The sequence below is a fragment of the Pelecanus crispus genome, chromosome 1 (assembly GCF_030463565.1).
Source record: "Pelecanus crispus isolate bPelCri1 chromosome 1, bPelCri1.pri, whole genome shotgun sequence".
Taxonomy (NCBI): Eukaryota; Metazoa; Chordata; class Aves; order Pelecaniformes; family Pelecanidae; genus Pelecanus; species Pelecanus crispus.
Genome location: NC_134643.1, coordinates 202515997 through 202521996, shown reverse-complemented (window position 1 = coordinate 202521996; position 6000 = coordinate 202515997).

The window sequence follows — 6000 nt, the reverse complement described above, 5'->3', positions numbered from 1 at the left end:
TGCAATATGTTGGCAATTCAAGAAAGATGAGACAGAACAGGTATTTTTAAAGTCTCCAGAATAAGCATTAGTCTTTCTTTGCATTTATACAGCACTTACTAGAAAGAGATGCCAGCAACTGGGGCCTCTGCTCAGGCATAGTGTCAGTGGCTATAACAGCACTAGCATCCTTACACAGGATGTTTTCCTGAATGGGATTGTAGGAAGCAAAAAAATCCAAGACTAAATAAGAAAAGGCCCACAAGATAATGGTGATAAAATTTAGCTCAAGTATCTGTAAGTACTGGAGGGAAAAGTCTCTAATGGATGGGTAACAATATGTCAGTGTAAGTTTAACTAAGTAAGTTAGAATGGATAATCTGTCACTTTTAAACTTTTCATGAAATGTATCATTGCTCCTTCTTCTTTCTCAGTATGGATTGCAATCTTACCAATGCAGAATCAGCTTACTTGAAGAGACTCCTTCCTTTTGAAAGTACCAGAAACTGGAATACATGAAAAATATCTTGAGGCATGTTACAGAGTGTAACAAGAACTGGTTAATTTCTTGGACAGCGAGTGTGGTACTTAATATTCTTCGTTCTGCTAACATCTGAACCAAGTTCTGCAGGCAAGATATTTAGAAACTTTTTCCAAGAGTCACAAGAGTTCAACTTTAATTAATATGTTTGATGACCGTTTATTTTCAAGAAAACAAAACAGCCAGCCTTCAAAGTTACTTCAGAAACAGAATGAAACAATTAGATCCTTTTTAGAGACATGTGTTACATTAAATACTGTATACTTGCAGAGATATAATTTGATTTCCCTTTTATAAGTACATACAAAAGAGAAACAGCACATTTTACATCATCCCAATTTTCCTAAGTCCTGTAAAACACTGCCTTTAGCTGCTTTTGCTTAAAATAAAACCTAATGAATCACCTTACTGATAAAATGTCTTTGAATTCTGCCACAAGTCAATCATGTAAAACTATAATCACAACTAAGGGAAAAAAAAAAAAACAAACACAACTCCTTAGAAATCTCAGACTTTCATGCAGAAAAACAGAAAGTCAGTATAAAGGCCAAAGAAAAAGGAGAGCCAAATATAACCTCCCTTCAAAGAGTGACACCAATTAAAAAAAACAGTATGAGACCAGAAACCAACATATCATATTTGGGCATCAAATATTATCCATGATTTGTTCACTTAATTTCAAAAATGCTTTGCTTGCTCTGATCCTTTTTATTTTGTATGTCATTTAACCAACACATCTCCAAACTTCCACATCAGTTTTTAAAGTCCTTACCATTATAATCAAGCTAGCCAAGATCTTTGCCCTTACCAAGACATGAATTTTGTTCGACATGTTGTTATATTGTCTCATTCTGGGTCCCATTCAATTTCTTCCATCAACATTAAAATGTATTTTCTATTTACGCTGACTTGCACCAAGAGTAGCAATGCATCACCATGCCACCGGAATGTAACCTAATTATTATAAGAGTCCTGAGGACAGAAGTGCACAACACAGTGACCATGATCATACCAAACATCACCCATCTTTACATGGGTTTCTGAAGCTATATTTCATCATTGATACTTCCCCACTAGAAATATTCCTGAAAATAATTCATTTCTGAAAACCCAAGAGCTACCATGTTTTGGCTATTGTTCCCCACTGGAATGGAGTCAGAAGCCTACAGGCTGTGGGACAGTGAAGTAAAATAACTCAAAAGAACAGAACAAAAATTAAGAAGAAGTATTTTGAAGGCCAGCTGCAATTCCCTAATGGAAACCTTTGCAACATTTCTGAGAATACTGCATCAGGCCTAAAGCGTTCAGTTTCTCTCTTTGCTACAGAGCAAAGATGATGCTCCTGTTAAGTATGTCAAAATAAGAGCGACTCCTAAGACCCAAAGGAAAAAAAAAAGTCTACCTTTAACTCAGAGCAGTGAATAGATTTTTCCTGCTTTGGCAAGGCTACAGACACCATAGTGGGGAAACAACATAGCATTTATTTTCAAAAGTATGGAGGGGGGAGGAATGGTGGTGTCATAAAAATATTTTGTAAGAGGTTTTTACTCCAGAAAAAAGGATTTAAGCAGGTAGCGGTTGACAAAAAAGAACCTGGCCTCATGATTTAGCTACTGATTTTATAACCTCTGTCTCAAAACAGATCTGCCTCTCTGGTTAAAATACTGTGATGCAATAGCCAAAAGATACTACATGTACACATTAAAATCAGTAGCGTTAGTAGTTTGTGGACTTAAAATTAGTTATGAAATGCAAGAAAGTTTACAATCACAGTAAACTTGACTTTATATATACAAAAATTATCAACATTGAGATTATTGTGACTGTAAGCTTTCTTGTGGCACATACTTAACAACAGAACATTAATAACGTATTTAAGCATTAAACAGAAAAAGAGGTATACATCTAATTAATTAGTTCCTGTTGTCTTCTTACATTTCCAAAATGGCACTTTGCAAGTTTAAATTTTAATGTTCTTTTATTGGTTTTTGGAAAAAGAAGGAGGAAAGCCAAGCAAACATAAAACCTGAGAAACAAAACCTTCAGAGCAAAAGTTTTCACTTGGTACCTCCCACTCCATGTTCAGTTTCTCAGGGACCATCATGCAGTGACAATCTGGTTAGAAGTAAGCAGCCAACGGGTGTGTAATTTGCATGTTAAAATATTTTTAGAAGACACACATGAATAGCATATGTTCGCGGCCTGAGTACAATCTTCCGAATATATGGCCTGAATATTATTTCCCCAATACTTGTAATTATTTTCCAGATAATGATTCCTGGTACAGATATGTCAGTCTTTGGAAACAACACCTATATCAAGCCTTAAACAACACTCATTTTAGAGTTCACCTTGGGGGCTGGGGGGAGCGTCTATATGATTAATTTTTCTCCTCCGTATCTGAACATACTAACAGAAAAAGAAAAGAGGTTTTTTTTTCCTGTTACACTACATGCTCGATGTACATGCCAAGAGGCTTCAGTCACAGAAAGTGCCCATTCCAGATACACCTTTTAGAAATATTACAGTAAATTAAAATGAATTAATACTTAAACTGTTTTAAGGTCTTTACTGTGGATATAATCACAAAGTTGGCAAATTATGCTTGAAAACAGAGCGCAACAAGGGGATACCCTGATTCAGAAAGTTAAATCAGATATGTATGTTCACTTGCCTGAACCAAAGCAGCTTCAAAAATTATATCAGAAACCCCTCCTACTCTTCCCATGTTAAGAAAAAAGTAAAAAAAAAGGTAAAGACGGAAGTCAGTAAAACCAGAAATAAGCCATGTGCTCATACATTGTTAGTTAAATCTAAACCAAACCTAGTCAAACTGACACAATGCCAGAGAAAACAACATTTGAGCAAATAGCAGTCTAACTAGATCCCGAAGTCATTACCAGTCCACATCTGGAACACCCAAACCAATTCCTGGTGACTCTGGAGTTTGCATCATGTAGTAATTATTACTTTAGGACTGTTTTGTTCAGGCCAAACGAAGTTCTATTGTATTGCGAGATGGAAAACCTCAGTTTCTTTTCTTTGCCAACATGCAAACTCTATTCCTCAAGCACATGGAAAAACTCAGGTCTGGATTCTTTCCTCGGCCCAAGCTTTCCTTCATTCAACTGGAATGTCAGAGAGAAGAAGAGGGATACCAGTAAATTATACTGTGGTACTTAAGAGTGTATAGAAAATAACTGAAATCACAGAATGCTTTGGGTTGGAAGGGACCTTTAGAGGTCATCTAGCCCAACCCCCCTGCAGTGAGCAGGGACAGCTTTAACTAGACCAGGTTGCTCAGAGCCCCATCCAACCCGACCTTGAATGTTTCCAGGGATGGGGCATCTACCACCCCTCTGGTTCACCACCCTCATTGTAAAAAATTTCTTCCTTACATCTAGTCTGAATTTACCCTCTTTTAGTTTAAAACCATTACCCCTTGTCCTATTGTTACAGGCCCTCTTAAAAAGTCTGTCCCCAAATATAAGTTAACTCAACAAAAAAGCTGGGGGGAGAGGAAGGAGGGAGGCAAAATAGAAAATGGAGGCATTAGGTAGCTTTAAAAATCTTAACAGCATCAAGTCATGATCAGAGAACCGGAATCTATATTGGAGCTTTTTCAAAGTCAGTCCATGCTAGCAAGCAGGAAAAACATCTACTTAATCATTCTAGAACACAAACACACACACAGAAGCAAACACCTTTTATCACATCATCTGATAGGCAGTGTACACTTGAAACAAAAGCTTATGCTTGGTGGAAGCCCAAAACAAAACAATGAACCCTAGTCACCCCTGGGAAAAGTAAAAACTTAAACTACAACGAAAACAAGCTAAGAATTTAGTATTTAAATTAATAAACAGAGCATATATTAATTTTCATACATCCAAACACTGTATTTGAACCATAAATAAGTATTACTAGGGCTAAAAACACAATACTCGGAGTCCTAAAATGCCATGAGGAAAATCATTGCCTACATACAGCTACATACATGAAACTACTTAACGACATTATCCAGTGGATTGCATTATTTGCCCAGTTTTAACAGCCAAACAGAGCAACCAAAAGAGAGATGAAATACACACACACTGCATTTGATATGCATGTAGAAACACCAGTCTCAATGGCTGTAGAGCCAGCCAGTCAGTTCCTTCTCCTACCCAACATACCCAAAAGCACTTTACACTCCTGATGGAAAGCGCACAGAAAAAATATATTCTCCACAATGAAAGCACTAATGAATCAAAACCCAAGATCAATCTAAAAAAAGCACTCATCACAAAATTATTACCAAGTTTCATTACAACCTCTCTCCGGTCAGGCAAACAACTTCCTCCGACAGAGCAAAACACCCTCAAACTTCAAAACACTGCTGTACAAATTAAATGCATAACTACAGCAAAAATCTAGATTACAGATGCTACAATGGAGCCATCATACTAACAGATTATTTCACAATGTAAATCAGACAATGCTAAACACTTTTAAAAAATGCAACCAAGAGTAAGGTGCCAGCAAAGCAGCGGCAGGCAATAAGAAGGCATTTTCGTGCTATCACTAGAACAATTTCCCAACTCATTCCATCCTCCAGCCCCAGGGACCGGGCTGGCTTGGTCCACGCTGACAGCATTCTTGATGTAACTGAAGCAGAGCATTGACCTAAATGCCGCTGCTGTTGAGCTCCTTGCAGCTCACGCTTGAGGAAAAGGGGCCAGTATGGATTCAAAAGCTAGCATCGCACACTCGGGCTATTTCAGCCTGAGACTGCTAGTGCAGAGCCCCACATCACCTCAACCTCTTGAGACTGAAACCTCCGAAAACGACTGCAAGGCGAACTCGAGGCTGCTTAGGAGATTTTCAAAAGGGAGCCTGAACATCACCGCAGCACTTCGGTAGAAGGGGACTGGCAGAACCAGCGTCTCGGTGCTAGGAGAAAGACAAGACCCGAGGTACCGAACCTCGGACACGGTTAAACCACAACCTGGGCGTGATTTTAAGCAGGTGTTCGGTGAATTGCAGGTTAACCCTCAACTCCCTGTCCCGAGCAACGTGCAAAGGCACCGCCAGGAGCGACGCGGCTGTGAGGCGGCAGCGCCGTCCCTCCCGTTCCCGGGGCGGGCGCTGCGGGCCACGGGGGCCGCAGGCCTGCGGCAGGCAGGGCTGCCACCTCCCGTCAGCGCGCTGCAACGGGCCCGCCTGCCGCGCCTCGCCCCTGCGGCTGGCGGCGGGAGGAGCAGGTGCGGGCCCCCTCCTTGCTCGGGCGCCCGGGGAGGCGGCGGAGGGGAGCGCTGTGCCGCTCAGCTCCTCGCAGGGCCGGCCCCCGCGGAGGCGAGCGGGCCGCGGCCCGCACCGTCCCCTCCCACCGCTCCGCGCCAGGGAGCGAGGAGGAAGGGCAGGAGGGAGGGGAGATGTACCTCAGGCGCCGCTCGCACCGCCGCCGCGCAACCCCGCTCCCGCCCGCCGCCCGGCGGCGG